The following is a 26,333-nucleotide window of genomic DNA, read 5'->3' as shown; positions in this document are numbered from 1 at the left end:
TCGACCTCATACAGACGCTTCATGGGAGACTTCCTGGTGACAGAAACTCGATATATGGCCCAGTGGGAGGCGGACCTAGGTCATCCGATTGACGACCAAACGTGGGTAGATATATGGACCTGCACCCACTCTTCCTCCTCCTGTGTCACCAACAAGGAATGTGCCTACAAACTCACCCTCCGATGGTACTACCCCCCCACTCAGACTACACCACATAAATCCACAGGTGGATCCCTCCTGCTGGAGGGGCTGCGCCCAGCCGGGCTCCTTCTTTCACATGTGGTGGGCCTGCGCCAAGATCCAGCAATTTTGGACCAGGTGTCTCTCGACCATCGAATAGATTACCGGGACCGCCCTACCACTGGACCCTGAAACTGTCCTGCTAGGGGTCCCGGCCCCCGGGATCTATCCCCGCTCTGGAAACAGGGCAAAGCTTCTAACGCAATGCCTCCTGGCGGGCAAGACGATGCTGGCCCGATTCTGAAAGTCCCCGGACGGTCCCTGCATGGCCCACTGGTGGGGGAAACTCTGGGACATCTTGATCGCCGAGAAGGTCACTGCGGCGAGAGCACCGCTTCCAGAACATTTGGGCCCCAGTACTGGATTATGATCAACGGTTTCCTGCACTGACATTCAAACCGATCAACACCAGATGGGCTCTGGGTGACCGAGAGGATACACACCAGGCTGGGGCAGTGAGCTGAGGCAGGGGCCCGGGGAAGCTGAAATAAAGGGGGTGGGGGGGATATAGATTTGTAGACTTACTATCGATATGCAATGTTGCCATGCAATGATTCATGTAACCTGTCCTGCCTTGCTACAAATAAATATGTTTAAAAAATAAAAAATAAATAAAAAAATACATTTTTTTTCCGACATTATGACTGCACACCAGGTTTTTCCCATGTTCTAAAGATGCGCAAGAGTTCCTTTGTCTCATCTCCAGCCCGATTTATTTGATCATCATAGAAGGATTTCTTGGTCTCTGTGATCATCTTCTTGTACTTCTTCTCAATGAGTTTCCATGCCAACAGATTCTCATTTGATTTATCTTTGAGCCAAGTATGTTCCGCCTGTCTTTTGCTGATTTTAAGTTCAGCTAGTGCAGTAGAGAACCATTTGTGGCGGTTAGGCATGTCTTTAACCGTCTTATCTTTCATAGGGGCATACTTATCCAACATTTCCAACATGACTTTGTTGTAGACTTTTATAAGTCTCTCAGGGCCAACGAGGTTGTCTGTTTTGTTCATAAGGGAATCTGTACAAGTCAAAATATGGGGAGTAATATGACATTTTCTTCACCAGCTGATTGGTTCAGTTTAAGATTACGGTATTCTTTGGATTTTAGTTCCATTAAAGTTGCTCTCTCAGTTTTCTCTGCCAGAGTATCGGCCACAGCGTTGCTTATTGGTTTATTCTTTTCGGTAATTAACTTCTCTAGAATAAGCCAAATCAGTCGTCCACACCATGCCCTTTACATATTATGTTAGGGAGTTCTATAACTAAAGGGCTTATTGGCAGTGGTGTTGGACCGGTGGAGGGAGAAGGAAGTATGCAACATCTGATAAGTGTGTTTTAAGGTGTCAGTGGAAGGAAAGAAGATTCAAGGGAACAAAGATGGAGAGAGCGGAAATTGCATTCCCTGGGGCAAGATAGCAAAAGTAACAGCTTCCAATCCAAGTGTGTCGAACGCAAAAAGTCTGAAAAAGCCAATGTTGGCATTATCTAAAAATGTGGAAAAGGATGCTTTTAAAAAATAAAAAACACCTTCTTAGAAACAGGGAGGCAACAGTATGATAACAGTAGTAGGCAATGGGGAGTTCCTTAACCAGAACACTTAAAAGGTCAGGTGCAGTGATGAAAGGAGAGGAGTGGCTCAAGAGAATTTAGAACAATTACTAATAATATGAGCAACCGCATTTTGGATTAGTTGAAGACTGTAGATTTCAAATGAGTAAACGGGAGTAAAGCGCAATAACTTAATTTGAACAAGACTGAATAATTTATTACACAGTGACTGCATAGATGTATGCAGCGGGGAGAAAGGTGGTGCAGAATCTGAAGAATACAGAACTGGTAGAAAACAGGAACATACAACTTGATTAATTTATATGGTAACCACCATAACCTTGGTTTTGTTAAGAGTTCAATTTTAGAAACTTTGCAATCATACAGTTTGAGATTGCCACTATGAAGTTTTGAAATGCGAAGACATAGTGGTCCTTCCGATGAACAAGGAGTTCAGTGTCATCAGCATAAGTGAACAAGCACTGGCAAAGCCACACATTTTGCCTTTTGCTTAAGCTTGTGATAGACATTTGCCAAGTACTCTCATAATGGTACTAGTGGGCCATAAGATGGCAACAGATTGCAAATAGTGGGAGTACCCGGGCATTAAATAGCACTGCCTGGCAAATGCCTTTCTAACGTCTATAAAATAGCAAACACACTTGGCTTTGCCAATGCTCGTTTTTAACAGCAACTAAGTGCAAGGAAAAAAGCAAGGATGCACATATTGCTTAAAGGCAGAGATGATATCGAAAAGGGGACGAGAAGCGGGACAATTAGTGAGGTGCATACAGAAAAGTTCAGTGGCGCGTTTTTTCCAGGAGTGAGCATCGATTGTAAGGCAGAGGGTGGGGCAATGGGGTGTAGACAGCAGGTTAAAAGAAATAAGGCCAGCAGTGTTCAGCCCAAGTAAAGGTAGTGCAAAGGTTTCATGACAAGCGGATAACATGCGACAAGGTGCCTCGTCACACTGTGAAATGTTTGTTTTCTTCTGGCTACACATTCAAAGCCCCTCTTCTTTAGGTTGCAAAAGTGTAGAGCACACAACATTTTGACCGTTTTGAATGTTAAAGGGTCATATGTGAACTATGTCCACATTTTCTTAACTAAATCTCCATACACCATGCATGTTTTGCAGTGTTGTGTCCATTATGTCCACATACCCTGTGAATCTCCGAGATGTGTTTCTTCTTCAAATTAAGATATCTTGGCCTTTTCTGGGTGTTATAAGTTAAGTGACTTTTAACAATTATCTGGGTATGCTGCATGCGACCACTTAACTATCTCATTCACTTCCTGAGCAGCAGGATCTAACTTCTCATGGCCTCACGCTCCATTTCAAACCCTCATGAAACCAATATCTAAAGATTTGGCCTCACATTGTACACCACAAAGGGACAGTTTCTGCAACAAACCCGGATCCACATTCATTTTGTTAATACCGTTTCTGCTTTTAGCCTACTGTTGAAATAACTGCCTAGCCTTAGTCTCTTAATGCTGCAATTTTTCTGTTGTTGCGCATGCAACTCAAAGCATGTGTCAGTCTACGGTATACCGAACATCCAGTTAAGTGCAGCAGTGAACTACAGTCACCCAGCACTATAAGGTCACATCAGTGGCAGTTAAACACTTTACAAACAACAAATAACATTACAAAGGTATTACCTTATTCCAGTGAAATGATCTTCTGTATCTGCGTTCATATTCATCTTTCATAGCAGTTTTTTTAAACTTCTTTAGTTGCTTGGGGTTTGAAAAGGTTTATTAAGTTATATAATCATCTTCCTTAATGCTAACTCAGCAAACCTTAAGTGACCACCATTTGAAACAAAGGTAAACAATTCGAATTCTGGAATTTTCACTGCTGGGAAATACTGAGATGGTGTGTCTGGCCCTTGAGGGAATGAACATAACATAACAGGCGTATTTGTAAAGTGCACGTTCAACCCCAAAGGGGCATGATGAACGGCTGAGTGGACCTGCCAGGATTCAAACATGCGATCATGAGGTCAAACACAGGCCCCTGTAGTGGATGCATTAGTCCACTGAGCCAAAGACCAGGCTAACTTGATTCGTTTTCTAATAAAACATTGCACCACATATTTAGGAGTGGCAATAGAAGGATGAAAATGGTACAGACGCCAAGACTGGTTCTGCACACAACAGCCAGCAATGTGCCAATGTCCCTTATGCAGAGCTCATTGCCCTGCCTCCTCCTCCTCCCCCACAAGTGTATTTTTATTTTTGATTTAATAAAAACGTGGACAAGTTCAATCAGCAGCACATAGACGGGTAGTATATAGCCAACAATTTGCAACGGATCCGTACATAAAGGATCCCTCAACAATTGATCGTAACAGGTAAAGCATCCTGTGAAACCCTTGGGAATCATCACACCATGGCTATCAGTAAATGGAGAAATTCTTTAGCAGTCTAGGATTCAATATGCATATTTTATTAGAATAGCAATACTCCATAGAAAGGGGCCACGTCCAGAGAAACTTGGCCAACATCTCGTTTGATAAAGCTGATCGTTTCTCCATTGCTCACATTTTGTTATATCAACTGGATAACAGTTGACCTCTGGATTCTCCCAACACTGTGCAGGGGTCAGTCTGGCTGCATTGAGAAAGTGTGTGGGGAGGACTGTCATGCATCCCAACATTGGGTATGGTCTACTCCCAATCTGAATTACAGTGGACCAGACCAGTGGACTTTAGGGCAGTTGTATGGGATTAAATACCGACATCTTGAAGAGAATTTCTTTCAAGTTGTGCTTTGAAATCACCATCACCTTGGCCCAAGGTCTTAACCTCTCCACACCTCCTCCAACACAGCTGAAAGTAAGACGGTATCTATTTGTGGAGTCTATGTGGGGGAAGGTGCCACCTGAAACAGACTTTGCATGAGAACTCCTCTGTGGTTGCACACCTGGATGTTTTTGCACAGTTTTAAATGCAAGACTAGGATTCCAGCACAGTATCAATGCCCATTTCCTCCTCCCAGTTAGACTTGTACGACACATTTTCCCAAAGATTTCCCCTTTTAAAATTACAACTTGGAAACCAAACAATTACAGTTACTCTCTACCAAATTAATTTCTAGAGGGGCAGCCTATCTATTTCCTTTGTATTGAATTGGAGGGTTCCAGGTCCAGAGACGAAATGTAGTGGAACCTCTCCAGCTCTCCAACTTCAAACCTAAATTTGGGCTCTTTGAATGTCAAGAAAAGCCCTCGTTTATGCCAGAAATCCAAAAGTACTCCTAGACAACCCCATTCTTAAGCCTTGAAGTCTGTTCAATACAAGGCTGATTGGAAAAACAGTGTTACCGAATACTAGCGATTATGGACCAAATCCTGGCTCAATCCCCCAGAGCTTTAACGCTCCATTCAAATACATGGAAACCTGTGTGGAAGCAAGGAGGCAGGCCCGCTAAGATATACACTGTTAACATAAAAAAGGGATGGTCTGCCAAGTGGATAGTGGGCATGACCTGTTCCACCTCGACTAATTGCGCACCCTCCTTTGAGTGTACCCACTAAAAAATGTGAGCAACCCCCCACCCCCAATTACTGTAGCTCTAGTGAGAAGGTTCTCAGAGATGATCCGATTTTTATTTCCCCAATGAATTTCTGCTGTAGGGCATGAAGTTGGGCTTCAGGAATCTTCACCAGGAGGACCAGCAATACATAAAATGAGCATAGGTATCACATTCATTTTTAATGTGAAAATCCTACCCGTCCAGGATACTGAGCACTCTATCCATCAAGATATTGTATCAAACTACAACATAGTATTGGCATACTGTACTCAAACCTACAAACTTAGATATTAAGATATTACTTTGACTTCTAGGTTACCGTTTACTCATTTGGGGTCTCTTGCAGTAAGCTTCTCCTGTGCATCTATTGATCTCAAATGTGCTTGAATCTCACATCTTCGATACCAGAGCCCGAAGCCCCGGGGAAGGAGCAGTGGCGCTTGCAGTGCTTTATTATTATAACCTTGTGGTTGAGATGACTGAAGATTCACAAAAATGATGCTGCTAAGCAGCGCTGTGAAGGCAATACGTCAAACAGCAGATATTCTAAATCAGTAACAAGTCTATTAAGTGAATGAGGTCGAATGATTAGAATATACTGTGGGCAGTAAAAATGCATGAAGTGAATAGAAGCACATTCACGAGCGATGCAGAATCCCGACTAAGATCCCAGTCATTTGCTTTTACACGGGGATTGCAACATGCATGTCGATACAGATGGATGTAGCGTTATGATGTTCAGTTCAGTGCATCTTGCAGTTTAATTTGCGTGATTTTTAAGTGTACAATACTGTGCACGTAGAAATAATTGTGTTTAGACTCAGCACCTCACTCTAGCACGTCCCCGTTTCCCCATGACTGTGATGCTAGTGTTACAATGTTTTTATTGAAGCAGTGATTGTTTTGTTTATGTATTTACACACGCATTTATACCTATGTTGTTTAACATTCTTTTATTCGCATTTCTGAGAAAAAAATGCTCACCTATCATCCACATGAACAGTCCCCATAATAATCAACATTAGTAACCTCCAAATAAGCCTGATCATGATCACTCCATTAAACATTGCGGTCCCACAAATGGTTCGATATAGCCCATTACCCCAAATATAGGCTTTCTGACCAATACACCATTAGACCAACAGCTTTCAAGGTGGGTACAAATGTGAAGGCTTGTACAATAAATCATGCACTGCATGCCAGACTATATAATTGGCGGCTTCACCCACCCATCCCTGGCATCTATTTTTTTTTGTTTATGTATTGCTTTTTCAATTGAACTCAGTACACATTAGCCTTATGCATAAGATGCAAACAGTGAACCGAAAAAAACAAAGAAAACAATATACCCAACGTTTATCGGAGAAGGATCGCAAGCTTCTGGTCTGTGTTCTGTGCTGCAGTTTATCTTTGTCCAAGTCAGTACAGTAGCGTGTCTATAGTAATGTTTCAGAGTGGGTCAGGTGCTTCACTCGCAACCTGTGTATCTGTATTGTAGTGTATGTGAATTAAGTAGTGTCCACAATCACAGCAGCTTGTCGTCCGAGGGATATGCGACAAGGTTATCAAGTGCTTTCCATGCTTCAAAGTTAAGGGTACCCTCTCCCCCTGGTCTTTCTATTGATCTTCCCCATACAGTGGTTTCAGTTGCACACCAGCGCTTACATTCTTGATGCCATATTTCAAACTGTGGACTCCTGCTGGACTTCCAGGTCATGGCTATGCATCTCCTGGCCAGTATACAAGCTAGGTCCATGTATTTGTGGACTTGCTTAGGTTTCCTCATCTTGGGGTATACACCCAGTAGGCATTCAAGTGGGGTCCACTGGTATCACTTGATCCCCACTGCTTCGCAAGTCTTCTTAATACGTGACCAAAAACATTGCATCTCCTCATACTCCCAAATCATGTGCATTAATTGGGTATTGTCCTGTCTACATCTTCGACAGTTAGAGGGCGTGTCTTCTTGAACTTGGCAACTCTAGACAGGGTCATATACGTGCAATGGAGCACATTCACTTGTATTAGTCTGAATCTGGCATTCTGTGACACATTCTTAACAGAACTCAGTGGTTGTGCCCACTGTTTGTCTTCCATTTCTAGCCCCAAGTCGGTCTCCTAGCTCTTTTTTAGTTTAATGAGCTTAACACTGGAACTGGCCAAGAGGCACTTGTATATTCTGGATACTGGTCTCAAACTGTCTTCCAGTTTATACAGTAGTGTCAGAAGGGGTCTCTGCTGCGGTTCAGCTGGCCAATTAGGCCAGTTTCGTTTGGCTTGTCTTACTATTCTCATATATCTCAAACTGTCCCCTTGGGAGTCCCTCCGACTGCATGAGGTCTGTTAATTCTCTGAAAGTGCCATTCTCGTACATGTCCCCCCAGGTAGCTATCCCAACGCGCTCCCAGCCACGTGCATTTCTAATGTCTTCTATGGTATCGGGTGTACCCAATAGGAAAGGGGCATTGGGGAATAAGGGTGCTGGAGTTGTGTTTTGAGAGTTCTAGCCCAGATCGATTTACCCACACTTAGTTCTGCCGGTTGCGTTTCGTGCCGATTTACAGGGGACCATAAGGCTTCTCTAAGCAGGACACGGCTTATCAATGTGCTGAGTAGCTCGTGTTCAGATGTGTATTCGCCCGTCACCCATTTTGCGACAAAGCTCAGCTGGGCCGCTAAGTAGTAGTATTCCAAGCCTGGGAGCTGGACTCCACCCTCTTCATAGGTAAGTGACAAGGTGGTGACCGGCAGTCTGTCTTTTTGGACCCCAGATGAAGTCTCTAAGCGTGCTCTCCAGTTTCATCATCCCTGACCTCTATTTAGCCCTGACCCATTTCATAACATCACTAGCCATGCCACATATCTCAGACCATAAATAGATTTCCAAGCCATTGCGATATGCCTTTTAGCTAACAAACCCAAAGCCACATTCTTGGTCGTTGGGGTGCCTCTCTTACCCCCCCCCCCAAACAGGTATGAGCCCCAGAAGACTGATTGATAACTGAACCGACATGCTTGTCAGCCCACCAATTATTTTCACCACTTTTCCCAAAAAAGAAAATACCTTTCAGCAATCCCATCACATATGCATGTAAGAGCCACTTCTGATCCCCATGTCCAACATTTAGGTTCAGCATCCCCAGTCATTTTTGCCACTACAATGGGCATGATATATGCCCTCATTAGACATTTATACTGTAGTCAACAAAATCTTAGAAACCTACATCAGGCGTCTAAGCACCCTTACCCATTCTTCATCTGTAAGCCATGTATCTGCCTCTACATCCCATGCCTGCTTAATTTTTAACAGTTTCCCATCTTCTTTCCTAGGAATCGTCCTATAAAGCTCTGACCCATAACTAAGCCAATCATCGTCTGATTCAATTGATGTAGCTCGGGTTTCTTTGGAAACCCCATCCAGAGCCTCCACAAAACAACGATCCACCTGGCATATTCCAATAAATTCATCCACATGCTTGGATGTAACCATTTCATTTCTGAATATGTGGCGGCCCGGTCTCCCAAATACAAATCTTCCACCGTTCCCTTGAACAGACTGCCAGAATCACCTGCCAGTTGTCTACATGCTGTAAGTGATCAAGAGTAAGACTTGGACACAGTGGCATTATGGTGATTGTTAAAGACTTTGATGAAATTAAAGAGAGGGTTGGGGAAATCGTATCTATCCCCAACTCTATCCCTAACTCTATGAGGGGTTACCCTGTATCAACAAAACTTAGGAACGTCTGTGTCAGTGTCGAAAACAACAAGTTCTCAGTCCTGTGTCCAAAATCCTTACATGACCTTCACACACTAAACTTAATATAATGTGAAGCAGAAAATGTATTTTAGTGGACCACCTGCAGCTCCTTTTCAAAGTTCCAACATAAAGTTCTAAAGTGTAAAAGAAACCAACAAAGTTCTACTAGTTGAACAAGTTACTTACCATATCTGGTAACGTTCCTTCGATGGGATGTTCCTCCGACGTATTCCACATCCATGACAGGTAATGTCCACAGCTGTGCTGCCTGGGAAAATTTTCGGCAGAGGGCGTCCTGCGTTGATGGCGTCAATCCGTTGTCCGTCGAGGGTCGACGTTACCGAATGTCATATATAGGATGCACAGCACCCGTAGTCCAAGTTATAGTTTTTTCCCCAGAACGTATGGCACCAATCTCCTGCCAGTATGACTGCAGAAAGCCTTGCGGAGACGTAAGCTGCAAATGAATAGGAAATTCAGTAGAGGGGCAGGCTGGGAGGGCGATGTGGAATACATCGGAGGAACATCCCATCGAAAGAACGTTACCAGATATGGTAAGTAACTTGTTCTTCGAGGGGATTGTGTCCTCCGACATATTCCACATCTATGACAGACTCCCAAAGCAGTACCAACTTATGGAGGTGGGAAAAGAATTTACAATTTTAGAAGGCCCAATCAAATGGCTGAATAGAGGACCACCTTACCAAAGGCCAAATCCTGCCCATGGATGGAGTCCAAGGAATAGTGTCTCACAAAAGTATGGACAGAGGCCCATGTGGCTGCTTCGCAAATACTGCGAATATGAACGCCCCTCTGTAGAGCAGTGGAGGCAGCCACACCCCTCGTAGAGTGAGCCAGTAAGCCTACCGGAAGGTCCTTTCCTACCGAACGGTAACACTCGGAGATCGTCAAAATGTTCGATCTGGACAAGGTCGGCTTGGAAACAGCCTGACCCAAGCGCCTTCCAGCATTACCAACAAAGAGCTGATCATCCACTCTGTCCTGGGACATCCGTGAGAGATAGAAACTCAAAGCTCTCCTAGGTTCCAACCTATGGAGCCTCTCCTCTTCCTTACCAGGATGTGGAGGAAGATAAAATGCCGGAAGAATCATCTGGCTCAAATGGAATTCCGACACAACCTTCGGAAGAAAAGAAGGCCGCACCCACTGGACAACCCTGTCCTTAGGGAAAATAGTAAAGGCTGGCTTGGTGGAAAGTGCCTGCAACTCACTCACTCTGCGTGCGGAAGTAACTGCAACTAAAAACACAGTTTTAAAGGACAACAGTCGCAACAGACAAGAATGTAAGGGATCAAACAGAGCTCCCATTAGAAACTTTAAAACCAAATTCAAATCCCATCCCGGCACCTGGAAAGGCGACGATGGAAACACATTAGATAGCCCTTTTAGAAACTGAGAAATCAAAGGGATCTTAAAATAAGAACATTCCTCAGACAAGCGCTTAAATATAGACAGCGCTGCCAGGTAACCCTTAATGGTACCCACTTGTAGGCCCTTGTGGGCTAAAGAAAGCTAAAAAGACAAAACCAAAGGAATAGAACACTGGAAAGGATCCACCTTCTGTACCCTGCACCAGTCACAGAACTTTCTCCAACGGCAACGGTACAGGGATTTCGTTGCGGGCCTTTTGGCCGAAAGCAACACCTCCATCACGTCTTCGGGGAGGTCCCAATCCTTATACCTCAACCTTTCAGATAGCAAGCATGAAGGCTGAGAGACTTGACCTCTGGATGGAGAACTTGACCCCCCCTCCCGTGAGAGCAGATCGTCTCGGTAGGGAAGACGGCGTGGAGGGCAGATGGACAAGTCTAGAAGGTCTGGGTACCACGCTCTCCTGGCCCATGCCGGAGCAATGAGGATCATTCGGGAACTGAACTGCCGTAACCTCTGCAACACTTGCGGAATGACAGGGACTGGAGGAAACGCGTACAGCAGTGGGAAGGACCACTCCACTACGAACACGTCCCCTAAGGCTCCTCTTGGGGATAAATTCCCACAAGCATAATCTCTCGCACTTCCAGTTGACACTGGTGGCGAAGAGATCCACTTGTGGGGTTCCCCAAAGGGCGAAGATCTCCAAAAGAACTTCCTGGACCAGCTCCCACTCGTGAGAGACTGCTCTGCCTGCTCAGAGCGTCCGCCGCCATGTTTTCGTCTCCAGCCAGATGAACTATCGAGATCGGTATTTCCTGCTGGATGGCCCAGAACCAGAGCTGCATCGCCTCCCTGCACAACGGGAGTGACCCTGCCCCCGCTTTTTTGTTGAGGTAGTGCATGGCCACTGTATTGTCTGTCATAATCAGCACATTCTTCCCCCCTCGCAGACGGCAGAAAAGACTTCAGGGCTAGCCTGACGGCCCTAAGCTCTAACAGATTGATGTGGAGTCTGGACTCGGGCAGAGACCAACATCCGCTGGCTGTCAACTTGTTGCCATGAGCGCCCCAACCTGTGAGGGATGCGTCCGTCACGATCGTCACCTCCGGCCATGGTGGCCAAAATGGTGCTCCCTTCATGAGATAGCCTTCGTCGGCCCACCATAGAAGATCCTGGGCGACCAAGGTCGTAATCTGAACGGGATTCAACATCCTGCCGGAGAACTGCGACCACTGCATCTCGAGAACCCACTGCAGGGATCTCATCCACAGCCTGGCCTCTGACACCAGGAAAATGCAGGATGCCATGAGGCCGAGCAACCTCAAGAATTTGAACGCTAGGAAACTCTGGTCACGTTGAAACTTGTCCACCATCTGCAGAATGTGATGAACCCTCACCTGGGGAGGCAAACATTGCCCCAGGGACGTGTCAAGCACGTCTCCAATCTATTGGAGCCGCTGGGTAGGTGTCAAAAGTGACTTCTTTAAATTGAGGGAGAAGCCCAGCTTGTGAAGTGAGTGGCAGGTGACGGACAGATGATCCAGGGCTTGCTCGGGAGAGCGCACCCTGATCAAGCATTCGTCCAAGTAGGGGTAGACGTGAATCCCACCTTTCCTGAGATACGCTGCCACCACCACCAACAGCTTGGTGAAGACCCTCGTGGCGGAGGTCAATCCTAACGGCAGGACCCCATACTGAAAATGCAAGTCGCCAACCGCGAACCTCAGGTACTTCCTGTGCTTGGGATGAATCGACACATGAAAGTAAGCATCCTTGAGGTCCAGAGACACCAACCAATCCTAAAGTTGAAGGGCCTGGAGGACTTGAGAAAGAGTGACCATCTTAAACTTGTCCTTCCTGAGGCGCTTGTTCAACCAACGCAAGTCCATGACGGGTCTCAATCCCCCGTCTTTTTTCGGGATCAAAAAATAAGGGGAATACCATCCCTTGTTCCTATCCGCTACAGGCACCAGTTCTATGGCGCCTTTCTCCAGCAGGGATAGGATTTCCTGCGCAAGGAGCGTATCCTGACGCTTCAAAGGGAGCTTCACCGGTGGATTGTTGTGAGGCCTCTGCCGGAAGGGAAGACAGTAGCCGTGGGCTATGATCTCCAGAACCCACACATCTGAAGTAATGGCCCGCCATTCTCCAAGATGCTGCGCAAGTCTGCCCCCAACCGGTGAACAATGGGACATGACCTCTTGATCAGTGGACGTGGCTGCGGCAGTACCTGAGGGCAAAGAGGCAACTACTCGAGCGGCTTTGGCACCTCGAGTACCTTGCTTTCCGTACTCCTACGGTGGCCCCTTTGACTGGCAGCTCCTCTCGATCTACCAAAGGAAGAGTAGTACCGAAAGGAACCTCCCCTCCATTGCTGTCCCCTAGGATGAAAAGGCAGAGGTTGATGTACTGCAGCACTCAAAGACTTCGCTGCAGCTTTGGAGGTCTGCAACCTCTCAAGGCTCTCGTCAGCCTTGCTGCCAAACAGGTGAACACCATCAAAGGGCATGTTCAGAAGACGGGCTTGCACATCAGGAGCAAACCCTGACTTCCGCAACCACGCAAACCTGTGTATCATGGTGCTTGCAGCCATGGACCGGCTGACAGTCTGCCGTGTCCAAACCCGACTGAAGGGATTCGCACATGGCGTCCTTGCCGTCTTGCACGAGGGCTAGAAAACCATCCCTTTCTTCCCCTTCAGGAAGATGCTCAGCCGCCAAAGACGGACAGTTCCACAGAGTGTGTGTGAATCTTGCTAAGGCACAAGTGGAGTTGACAGACTTCATTGCCATACCCCCAGCCGAAAATAGCTTCTTTGCTCAACCATCAAAGCGCTTATCATCCCTATCAGGAGGGATGGTAGGGTACACAGCTTGCTTCCAGTAGGCCCTAGCCGTCTGCACCAACAAACTCTCGGGAGTAGGGTGCGTCGATAAGTAGCAGGGGTCACTACTGGATGGGCGGTATTTCTTCGGAAGCAACTTACTAACTGCCGGTAGACTCTCCGGAGCAGTCCAATTCGCTGCCACCCTCCTTTGCAAAGCCACATGAAACGGCAACAGCGGGTCAGTTGGCGGACCTTGATCCAGGATGTCCGTCAAAACATCCTGAGCAAAATCAACAGGTGGACCAGACCACCCCAAGTATTCTGTCACCCTTGACATGAGACGCCGATAGGAGGAATCCGCATGCGCCCCAGGCTCAGGTCGGCCAAACTCCACCTCCGGAGAGGTGTCCAGGCCACTAGCATCATGCAATGACTGACGGAGTTCCTCCATCTGACTATGCCCAGACAAAAGGTCATCAGGGACATCAGGAGGCACACGGCAAGGCCATCTCCTCATCAGACAGTTCCTCAACCTCTGAAATATCCTATAAAGGTTGGAAAACTCCAACCTAGGAGGAGGAATAGAAAAGGGCTCAAATACAGGCCTCACAGACTTACTGAGAGCCTTCCTCAGAGGTTCCACAGCCCTCAGGGGTACCTCTGGCAAATCCTCCACAAACTGCGTCGAGGGCATCGGCGTCGACCGAGGCGCCAACGACATTGACATCTTCTTTGAGGACAGAGCCCCGAGAGAGTCCTTTGACGGACCCAGCTTCGACGACTTCTTCGAGGCCGGAGCCTCGAGAAGGTCCTCCACCGGACATGGCGCCGATGGCGTCAACGCCCTCTTTGAAGGCTTCACAGGTTTCGACGGTCTCAATGGCGTCGAGGACCGGGACCTGGCATGGCTATGGCGATCTCCCTTGTCCGAGCGGGACCTCAACGGCTCCCGATGATCGCGCCAACCTCCCGAGCCCGTTTCTTGCCAGCTTCTTTCGAAGGCGCGGACGGAACTGTGCCTTGCGACTGAAAAATCGCTAACATCTGCTGGCGGAATGAATCCCATTCGGCCGGCAACAAAGACTTGGTGGGTCAAGTCAACCGTCTGTCGGAGTCCTCCTCCGACGAGGAAGGCGACCGGTGACGGTGCTTCCTAGAATGCCTCGACGAGGCAGAGGAATGGCAGGAACCACTCCTAGACCGAGACCCCTTGGATTTTCACCAACGTGGAGTGTCGCACCTCGAGGCATCGGTCGAAAGCCCAGCGGACTTCAATTTCCCCGTACTTTCTCGCAAGGCCTTAGACGTCAGAGACTGGCAATCCTCGCAGTCGTCGATGGCGTGGCTTTCGCCGAGGCACCTGAGGCAGACGTTGTGCGGGTCCGTGATGGACATCTTCGAACCGCAGTCCCAACATTTTATAAAGCCCGACTTCGGGGTAGTATAAGAAGAAGAAGAAATCGTACACGAAGAAAGAATCGAGCACGCTGAGATTCCGAAGCAAACACGTTTGCAGAAAAAACGGAACTGAGGCTACGGGTGCCGTGCGTCCTATATATAACATCCAGTGACGTCGACCCTCGACAGAGGCCCTCGAGGGACAACGGATCGACGCCATTGACGCAGGACGCCCTCTCCCGAAAACTTTCCGAAGTACCACAGATGTTGACATTACCTGTCATAGATGTAGAATACGTCGGAGGACACATTCCCCTCGAAAAAGGGGTTCTTCCCTTCCCCAGGATTTCTCAATATTTTTAATGTTCATCACTTTCACATTACCATACTTCACAATCTCAAAAGGGATGACTCTTTGCCAGAGTTTCCTCTGGTTTACACAGTTCATCAACTCAAAATATAATATTTATTTCTTGATCTCTTTTTGGGGTATACCATTCCACAATCAAAAGGGGTATGCCCCTACCCTTGAGATTTGCACAATTCCACAATTCACAGCTTCCAGGGTTATGCTTCTACCCCTGAAATCTGCAAGCTTTTCCACAGATTACAGGTTTCCCAGTTTCCCAATTCACATGCTCAAGGGGAATGTATATTCCCTTGAGTTTACTCGACTTTTCCACAGCTAAAAGGGGAGGGAGACTGCCTTCCCCTAGATTCCACTCATTTGGTAAACTGCTTCCCCCCCTTTTCCAAGTTAAGCCAACTTGATTGGGTGCAGGTCCCAGACTCGCACTTCTGATCAGTAATAACCTTCTCTTTTATATAGTGCCAAGATTCTCTAATTATACTTTTCATATATTGGATCAGTGATCCCTCTTAATTCGTCTGTCTTTTTGCTCATTCGCCCCTGTATCCCAGCTCCCTTGTTTGGGCTTACCAGGTTCATCAATGGTACGTAGCATACACCATGAAGCATGCCCTGGCATCCCAACCTCGCTCTATGGGCTCACCAGTTTCCATCGGCTGCTTCAGAGTCCTTCACATCTCACTGTTCTCGTTGCGGCTTGCTTGCCGGCTGGGTGAGAGGGTGTCCCGTCTGTTCTCCGGTTCGCGCTTTGCCTCCTTCACCCAACAGCTCCTGCGGTCCGTGGCACAAGCGCAGTGAACCTTCCACTTCCAGACTTCCCTGGACAGCACCTACAGCAGCTTCTCCACTAAGCACTGCAGCCTGCCTTCTCCATCGGTGTCCCGACCGACATCCAGAGAAGTGAGTGACTCTTTCTGGTGTTTTTAAATGTCCTACAACTGGTTAACCTTTTCCAACAACTATTTGCTTTCGGGTTCTAGTGATCTTCATTACTCCAGACCTCTTCCTTGTTTCAGTGTCATCAAACAAAGGGGAATGTAAATACAGTTGGTGATTGGTCATGACTGGAGGTTCTACACCCACACTACAGTATGGCATACAGGAACGGGGAGGCAAGTGGGTGTTACTAGAGGCTAAAGAAACCGGGAAAGGCCTGCCTTAACCTGGCAAATTTACTCCACTCCCATGAGGGTTGTCTCCCCTCATGTGATCCTCTTTCATATAGCTGCCCCCAGTGTGAGGATGGATCATGTTAACATGCGATTGCGGCTATATGATTATCTCCCAGCCTTTCGGCACACTCCCGCGTTGTCAACGCGGGAGTGTGCCGAAAGGCTGGGAGATAATATAGCCGCAATCACAACAGAATATATAGAAATTGGATCAATTAACTTTACCATAACGGCAAAACGCCAATTGATACATCTGGGAACAGAAGAGCACTTCAAGCCTCAGAAGAAGAGCGGTGGCTCGAAACACGTGTCAGGCTGACCTTAATTTGAATAAGCCACATGCAATCACGCATTGCCACTTATGGAGATTGGCGCAGTGGCACTGTATTTGTCTATATGTATACAAGAAAGAGAAGACTGAGTAAAAGTTGGTTTCAGAGACCATACATTTGCTAGTCACTAGAAGAGAATGATAGATATATGGACAGGAGTAACCTTCATACATAGGATAAATTGTATATATTTCTATTAAGCTGCGTTGATTTGGAAAAAGATTTGTTTTTTTAAAAGGCACATCCAAGTCTTGGTTTAAGAGAGAGCCCCCCATAAGAACGCATAAACTCAGTGGATGGCATACTGGGCGCAAGTAACGCATCATGTGCATCTTCAAAGAGGTACTCTCTCAATACCCATGCATAGAGGAAATCCAAACCTCTTTGATGGAAGATCCCGCCTGAAAGGGAGCGTCCACGGAGGAAAAATGACCTGCTTTGGAGCTCTGAATACCATAACCTTCTCCCCCAGCCCAGAGCCATAAGAAGAGTCGATACAAGGCACCTTCTAAATTCTCATATGTCCAGACAATTCACAGGGACCACAGGAAAGAATAAGCAAGTTCGAAATGCCAATATGCAAACAGGGCATATTCCAGAGATCCTCCAAAGGGAGACTACCTGGAACAAAAAGAGGGCATTTGTACATCTGACCAGAGGCAAAATAATCATTTTCAGATAGCAGCAAAGATAGCATGACAACTGCCAGAACACCAGGTTTACTCTACCGGAACCAACACGCAACGACCTCCCATAACCACCAGAGCACCACTTTTAAAAGCCCAGTCCTCATGAGACAAACTAAACTATCTAGGAACATCCTGAAAAAAGGGAACTAAATATAATTAGGGTGGTCCCCCCACCCCTTGCTTCCCCTCCAATGTCCAGTTCATAAAGATGATCTGGAAAGTTAATCGTCGACACAGACGCTCCTGTTCATAAATCACTTGACCTGTTGATTCTAAAAAGCTTCAGCCGGACGATGGCTGGAATCACCATCTTTCCTCGGTACACATGCTGGGGTTTCTCTATTAACATGTCCTCAAGTACATTTACCAAGTTGCTCCGCAACATGTGAACTCTGACTGCCACACTACACATTGGGCCTCATTACGAGGCTGCCACTGGTAGTCATTTTTTGCCGGCACCCAGAAATGGGCAATTACCGGGTCATTACGCCCTTGCCACACCCGGTATTTGCCCATTCCTGGGCGCCGGAAAAAATTCTTCCCCATTCCCATTTGAACCCCATAGGGCTCAATGGGGATGGGGATGTCAGATGCACCGGCACAGTTTATAACGGTGCATCCGACATGCTATGCTCGTGGGTGCCTTTCATTCCGCCAGGTCAGACGAGCATAGCTCAGAGTTTGCCCGTCCAGATACAACGGTACCAGCAAGCTTACCGGTACCGTTGTATCCAGACTGGCAAGCTCGTAATGAGGCACATTCTCTTTAGCCAATTCTCTAGTCCCATTCATACAATACAGACAGGTTGAGAAAACATTAGGCATTACATATCACAGTGCAAATAGCAGGAACAGTCATTTTGAAATGACCGCATGCTAGCTGGGAAGAAGAAAGGCTGAATTAAATGTGAAGGAATACAAATGATGCACATGAGGCAAATTAGACAAATGCCTTGAGACCAATACAGAGAACACCATTTTGTTCCCACAAGCTGCAAAGATAGACTCTTTCTCCTTAGGATTCAATTCCTACTCACGGGAAGCTGCTTCCTGTCTGCTCATAGCACCCACAAAGAGGTTTCGCCTTCCTTTAATGTAAAATGGCCCACCATAAGGGAAACCTTCCTCAGGGCCCACAAGTAGAGATGATTTTAGCCTCTTCACAGGGGACAGTACCCACCCCACCCCAACGCAACCCACTTACTGTAGAAATGAGCCGCTATATTATTGTCTGTCAGAACCAGCTGAGATGTCCCCTGAATACTCAGAATCAAAGGCCCCAAGATTAGTTTGATGGCTCTTAACCCCAAAAGATGGATATGAAGTGCTCTCATTTGTAATGTCACTTAGGTGATGTAATCAACAGAATCGACAGATGAGCCAGACCAACATTTGCCTTTATACATGAATTAATTTTTTTAGGGGTGATTTAACAAGGTATGGCCAAACCAATAAACGGGGCACATTTCTGCCAAGTAAATTTATCAGGACGGCTACTCTCCAGTGTCTGGTAGTGTTTCTGGAAATTTAACAAAAAAGTTTCCCTTGGAAATAAACAGCCTGATTCATGGAATTATTTGCGCATAAAACGCACATTTGCGCGCCTTTCTGCCCGAAAATCCCTGTTTGTGGTATGGGGATTTTTCAGGAAGAATGGTGCGCAAATGTGCGTTTTACGCGCAAATAATTACATGAATCAGGGTGAAAATACAAAATACAAAATCAAAACACAGATCAAGACCTAAAATGGACGTAAATTAATGGAATTCATTCTAATCATACAACTTAACTCAAAATGAATAAATAATTGTATTTCTCGTCAATATAAATTACTACCATTCGGCCACGCAAAACATTAGCAATCTTCATACCACTATTGGTTCTGACCTCCATTACACGAGTACATGCATACCAAACTAATCATGCATCACCATTTATAACCACACCCAGTAGCAACCAATTACAAACAATATATACAGGCCCTTTCACTCAATAGGGTCTTTACAATAACAACCTGTTTAGTATATTACAATGCACCCAATTATTTTCTAATAATGTGCATTTCTGAACAAAATAGTCATCGACACCTGTTTCAGCCAGAATACATATGAGCCCTTCACTATGGCCCTTTGATGCTCCAGCCTTCTTCAGGACACAACTGGGAACAACACTATGCCCCACTGCTTACAATATGTTATACTCGTGGCGGTCTACAAAAAAACCAAACGGCTCATATTAGAATTCATGTCTGTCTCCACTTATTCGCTTCACAAATAAATCACCCCACAATTTACATGTCATATGAATGCATAAACCGTGGTGCCAACCTCAATGATTGAGCTCTGGACCTAGGATTCTGTAATTTTTCATGCTCAGGCGACTGCATCACTTGAAAATGAACCCACCTAATGGAACAAGGATACAGAGAACAGAAAAGGAACCTGTATCTCTTATACTCCAGTCACTAGCAGTAATGCCCTGCCATATTGCTACTCCAATTACTTACATATAATTGGTGTTCAGATATATGATATGATAGGTTATACATAACGCGCTTAATACCCAGAGGTTTTTAAAGGCGGACCCGGGGATCGAACCCGTGTTGCTCCTTGTTGTCTTGCTTCAAAGGCGAGCACGTTGCCCCTGAGCTATCCTCCCAAGACCAGGAGCCCCGTGTGTCAACAAGTCACCACTGTGACCTCTCTTCTGTGCCGTTTTTTGTGCCACCGGTCAATGGATCGTGGCTGTCTAAGTAAGGGGAATAACATCCCCTTCAATTAAAATTCTTCCTATGGACTGACTTTATCCATTATTGCACTTCATGCAATTCTCACTTACCTCCACACTCTCTCAGCACAAAATGCCCATAGGCGGGACACCAAATGTCTGCTTATCTCTTTCCTCTCTCGTGGCACCTCTCCATGGGACACCCTCTCTCTCCACTGCATCTGAAAAAACTGGCACATATCCCAGCCTTTCAACGATATATTTGCAACAAGCGACATCTTACACATCACCCCCTATCACCAGGACTGCCGCTTACATTACTCCAAATGATTATGCTAGTAACGTGTCCTGTATATCTCAAGGCAACCTGATTGGCGCCCCTATTTCGATGCTCCATGTTGACTAAATGACAAGTGGGAAACCTGCCCATTACACACCCATCTAATAGTGGCCCACATGCCTCTTGTAAGTTTAAACTAGTTGTCACCAATCACTGACGGCACAAAACGAATAATCTATTAATGCCTGCTATGGCACCATTATCTGCCGTACGGCTTGGACTAACACTCCTCTCTTCACGCTCAGCCACGCATGCTCATACCACTCAGAACAAAGTGTTCATCTCTGCCCAGAGGTTCGTAAACCAATGTAACCACACAGTGATTACCACGGCGACTTACCCAAACATGCGTGCTGCCGTAAGTGGTCACGCAGCTCTCAGGGCTTAATCCAGATGATGAATCCGAACACCAGGATATCTGTTTATGTACTAGACATAGAAGAGGCTTCATGTTGCAGTCTTGTAGAAAAAGAAAAAATACTCTGGCGAACTAGAAACCTGTGTATACTAAGAACTGCCTCAACATGTAGTTGGTTCTCATAAATACAGACCCACCCCTCACCAAATAGGGGAGAGGTGAAACTCTCACCTTCCCGAATATATCAGAAAAGCAATAAATACCCTTATCATCCAAATGGGCTAGTGGTGGAGTGGCTCGACATCTCCAGAGGGGGTGGCCACACCATATTACTCACATGTCTTCCTGGCCAAAATATAGATGCCAGGGAAGACTCCAAGGGTCAGATCAATCCACCTGTGCACACCCTCCCAAGAGGGGCTCTATGGCGCATGTGATGATGCCAACTCAATAGGTGTCAACTTGGTACACATTGGGCATGTGGGGCCCCTACTGACCCCTGTAGTCACACACCTGCCCGTCCATGCCCTCAGCCTCTGCTGCCTAAACCCATGTGCTGTGGGTTATGTAAAAATCCAGTTCCACTTGACTGAAATGTTCAGTACTTGATTGACTGTGTTAAGACGATAGATCCATCTCTGCTCTAATTTATGCAACAGGGTCGCTATATTTCCACCCTGTGGGTGCAGTTTAAACGCCTGTAGAATGAACCAGCACAAATCTTTGTCGGTTTGGCCCATCTTGGTGTAATGTTCCAGATCTTTAAAACAGACTCTGTTCCTAAAGCATGATCTATGTTCAGAGATGCGTTGTTTAATGGGGCGGGTTGTCTTGCCCACATACATCAGGTTGCAGGGACACATGATAATGTACACTGCATTCTTTGTTTGACAATTGGTATGGTTTCTGAGTTCCCAATTGATTTTGCCATATTCAAACCTGTGTTTTGTTTCGGTAAATTGGCAGGATACACACCTGCCACACTTATGATGGCAAGTCACCAGTGGGAGGCCTCATATATCCAACACAGTCTCATATATCCAACACAGTCTGTTCATCAGTGATATTTTGATAGGTGTGAATCTGTTTTTGCCTCAGACTGAATTTTTTTTTTTTTTTTAAATCAAACATATGTTTCCTTTCCAGGGTGCCTTATTGCTTGACTAGATGCCAATTTTTGTTTACAATTTTTGTTGATGGCATTACTAATAGGTCTGAATGTGGTGACGCATATCAACCTCTCCATTTTTGTTTTTAGTTGTTTAGTCAAACAGATCTCCCTATTGGCGTTTGGTGCCCTTTTGTAATTATTTTTAAACATGTTTTGCAGATATCCTCTATCAAGTAGTCTAGTCTCGAGTTGATCCGCATCAAGCTCAAAATCTTTATCTGAGCAGTTCCTCCGGATGCAGAGGAATTGCCCACATGGGAGATTCATTTTCAACCCTTCCCGGGTGAAAGCTGGTATAATTAAGGAGGCTATTACGCACTGTCAGCTTCCAAAATAGGGTAGTTCGAAGTCGCCCCATATCTTTAAAGATTTTTAGATCCAAAAAGTTAACATGATTATCACTCCATTCCATCTTGAACTTGATGTTAAGATCACACAGGTTCACCGAATTCCATAAATGGTTGAGTAGTTCTGCTGATTCTCTCCACATTAAAACGACATTGTCTATATAGCTTTTCCATACCACAATGTGGTTGAGGAATGAATTGGTAAATAGGTGACGCAAACATCTTTTCAAAGTTGGTCATATACAGGTTTGCCACATCTGGGGCGAAAGTGACCCCCATTCTGACCCCTTTTTGTTGTTTGTATAATCAAACAGGAAGACATTTTCCATCATTGCCAGCCTAGCACATTCCAAAATGAACCCCGTTGGTGGTGTGTCTGGAGCTTCTCGTTTGTCTCATGTAAGCTTTAGTACTGCCAGACTCTGTTTGAGGAATGGAAGTGTACAAAGCTTCCACATCCATGCTGACCATAATGTCTAACCGTTCCATAGTGGTGTCTTGAATGATATTATCATATTGGTAGAATCTTTCACCTAAGATGGGGTCTGACCTACAAATGCTTTCAGAAAATGTTCAGTATACACCGACAGGGGTTCTAGCAGGGAGCCAATAGCTGAAACAATCGGCCTCCCTGGTGGATTGTTGCCATTTTTGTGGATTTTCAGAAATGGTGTAAAAATGCTGCTCTTTTAGGGTATGATTTGCATAGAAAATGAAGTTCTAGTCCGCAAATCCATCCTTTATTTTCAGCGCAATTAGTGAGGCTTTCAATCTCTTCCTGTAGTCTAGTGGGATCCCGGTCTCATTTTCTATAGGCTGTCTGGTCATCTGGAAGTCGCTCATATTCAGTGTCATAGTCTTTCGTATCCAAAATGACAATCCCCCCGCCCTTGTCAGCGGGTTTTATAGTTATGTTTTGTCTGCTGCACAGGTCTTTAAGACTAGCACGTTTATTAATGTTAAGATTGTCATGTTGAAAAATATGTTTAATTGCTTCTAGTGTTTGACTAATGACAATGTTTTCAAATGCCACCAATTCCAGTGGGCAAACATGACTGGGTGGGATGAATCTAGAACCCACTTTGAGGCCCGTGATGTTCAATCCCTCAGAGATGCCAGCCCCCTCTGTACTAGAATCCTTTTGATGATGAGGTAAATAAACCTCAAAGAAATGTTTCAATCTGATGTTTCTGAAAAATGTGTGTAACTCAATTTCACAATTGAAAGGGTCAGCTTTTGTCAGTGGAACAAAGTCCTTTGGCTAAAAGGTTGGTCTCCGACTCACTCAATGTGTACTTCGAAAGATTGATAATGGGTATTTATTTGAATACCACGGTCTCGTGCACATTCTCTGTGCAAATTGTGGCGGTCTTTGTCGGTTTCGGCCTCTTGGCCCTCCCCTGAAAAAACCTGTTGACCCAGACCTATTGGGGCCCCTTGTCCCAGCCCTGCATTTACTGTGGTTTGGTCTGAGTCACTTGATGACCCGGGGTATTCCGAGAAAGTGGCATTTATTTCGGCATCTATTGTTCATGTTAGCATTCTGTTCTGATAAGAACCCATCTCGCAAATGCGGATATGTTTTTTCTTCCTTGTAATTAGCAACATCTTTTTTCAGCTTCTGGAATTTCCTTTCTAAATTGACTGAAGTTTAAACCTCTTTCTCTCTGCCTAAGCCTAAGGATTATAAGGGTTTCCTGCACCCTTTTTCCTAATGTGAAAGGCTAGTCCATTCTACATCCTCAAGTAGCGAGGGATGGAGTTGAAACATCTGCTCCGGGGGGACCCTCCATGCAGCTCAAAGTGGGTCCCTTTTCCTCGGGTAACTTGATAACTGGTGTTTTGGAGAGCCACAGAGGACAGTCTATTTTGCTTTCTAGTGGCAGAGTTCCCTGGACCTGCTGATCCCTTCCTCATAGGATCTTGTTCTTAACCCCCTCCTTTGTCTGATCCTCCCGTAATGCCCATGCCTAGTGCTTGCTCCTTCTACTGCTCCCAAAATCTGCATATGCCCAACTGGGCATACTAAGAACACACCACAATGGCAAATAACATCAAGGCAAGCGACAGGCCAACCACAATCAAGATAGGGATATTGAACATCAAGGGGCTGAATTCCCCCACCAAACGGTCACTCGTGCTGAGGGAATTCAAAAGGGCAAAGCACGACATACTCTTCTTGCAGGAAACTAAATACATTAATGGAGAAGAAAGAAGGATCCTAAACGCCCGTACAGGCACCGAACACTGGGGCTCGAGCCCGCTCAGAAAAGCTGACGTAGGCATCCTGATCTCAAAAAGGATACAATTTGAAGTACAGAAAACCTGGGCAGATGTGAGTGGCAGAGCGTTGGTGCTCGTTGGCATGATACAGGGAACTGCCATCACACTCGCCGCTATATACGCACCCAACTCTGGCCAATCCAGGTTCCTACAACACATGGTCCCTAAAGTAATGCTTGAAGCACAAGGCAAAGTAATCTTGGGAAGTGACCACAACATGTGGCCAACCCAACCCTGGACAGACGAGCTGGAAACCCACTGGCGAATGCCCCGCCAGAAGCCGGCCGCTCAATGATAGTCAATATGATGGACAGCTACAACCTAACGGATGCTTGGCGCCACATGAACCCGCAAGAAACGACGTTCACATTCTACTCAGCGCCACACGCCAAATATACGAGAATCGAATATCTCTACCTCACAACAGAGCTAACAGAGGCGATGTCTGCATCCGATATATCCCCTATAACATGGTCAGACCATCATATGGTCATGGTCACCTTCGACCGTATAGCACTTCCCCACAGAAGCTCGAAGTGGCGCTGCAACAAAACGCTCTGGAAAGACCTGATATTCCATGAACATCTTGAGAAGGAGATTGCACAATACTTCGAGCTCAATAACACAGGTGAAGTCTCGATAAACACAGTATGGGTGGCGGGAAAGGCCACTTGGAGGGGTCCTAATCCAAGAAGGAGCGGCACGTAAAAGAGCGTCAACTCGTAGAAAGCAGGCTAAGGACCGAAATAACGCAATTAGACCTCAGCGCTCAATCCCCCGGTCCCGACAAAGACCGAAAAATAGAGGAGGCTACCAGCAGAGAGAGGAACTGCGGCAGTTGGAAATCAACCAGACCATCCGAAAACTCCAATATTTAAAACAGAAACAATACGAGAAAGGGGACAAAGCCGACACGCTCCTTGCCACCAGATTTCGTGGCCAACGCAAAGAGAGATGGGTGTCAGCCATACACGAAGAAATAGAATCCCACATGTACCACTCATGCGACATTCCTGAAGCCTTTGCTAAATTCTATGAGAACTTGTACACCTCGGATACCCCGACAGACGAGAGTGCAATCGCAGAATACATGAACACAATAACCATCCCTAGCCTATCTCGCGACACAAGCGCCTGACGCCCCTATCACTGGCGAAGAAATAGCAGATGCAATCAAAAGACTCCAAACAGCGAAGGCCCCCGGCAACAATGGTTGCACAGCAGGATTCTACAAAACCTTTATCAACGCACTCCTCCCAGTAATGGTTGACCTCTTCAATCACATCCTCCAAACTCGCATCGCCCCCGCATCCTTCTCTGAAGCCCTAATTACGGTCCCGAAAGACGGAAAAGACCCCACCCAATGCACCTCTTACCGTCCTCCCTTCTAAACACGGACACCAAAATCCACACAAGGGTCCTCACTGCACGTCTGGAGACGCACATGCCTGCTATAATCCACAATGACCAGGTGGGATTCATACTCGGAAGACAGGGGGGGCAGACTCATCCAGCAAGACTCTCCACCTCATACATGAAGCCAAGAGGATGTCAAACTCTCCGGCCCTATTCTCAATTGATGCGGAAAAAGCTTTCGATAGGGTCGAATGGCGTTTCCTGGAAGCTACGCTAAAGAAAATAGGCCTTGGCCCTACTCTCCGACGCAGAATCAAAGCCATATACACCTAACCCTGTGCTGCTGTAGCGGTGAACTCCCAATACTCCCGCTGGTTTAATTTAAGCAGAGGAACGCGACAAGGGTGCCACCTCTCTGCAATACTATTTGCATTATCATTGGAACCACTAGCGCAAATGCTGCGAGACAACGTGGG

At 46.1% G+C, this 26,333-nt stretch overlaps 1 protein-coding gene across 8 annotated transcripts in view; it reads right to left on the bottom strand.

The window, feature by feature from the left end:
* Positions 1-26,333, bottom strand: part of WDR37 (WD repeat domain 37) — a 2,160,746-nt gene that overhangs the window by 1,729,488 nt on the left and 404,925 nt on the right. The window lies entirely within an intron of this gene.

The sequence above is a fragment of the Ambystoma mexicanum genome, chromosome 2q, assembly GCF_040938575.1.
Source record: "Ambystoma mexicanum isolate Mex_15411 chromosome 2q, UKY_AmexF1_1, whole genome shotgun sequence".
NCBI lineage: Eukaryota > Metazoa > Chordata > Amphibia > Caudata > Ambystomatidae > Ambystoma > Ambystoma mexicanum.
Note: the sequence above shows the minus strand (reverse complement) of the source record. Positions and strands in the feature narration are given on the sequence as shown.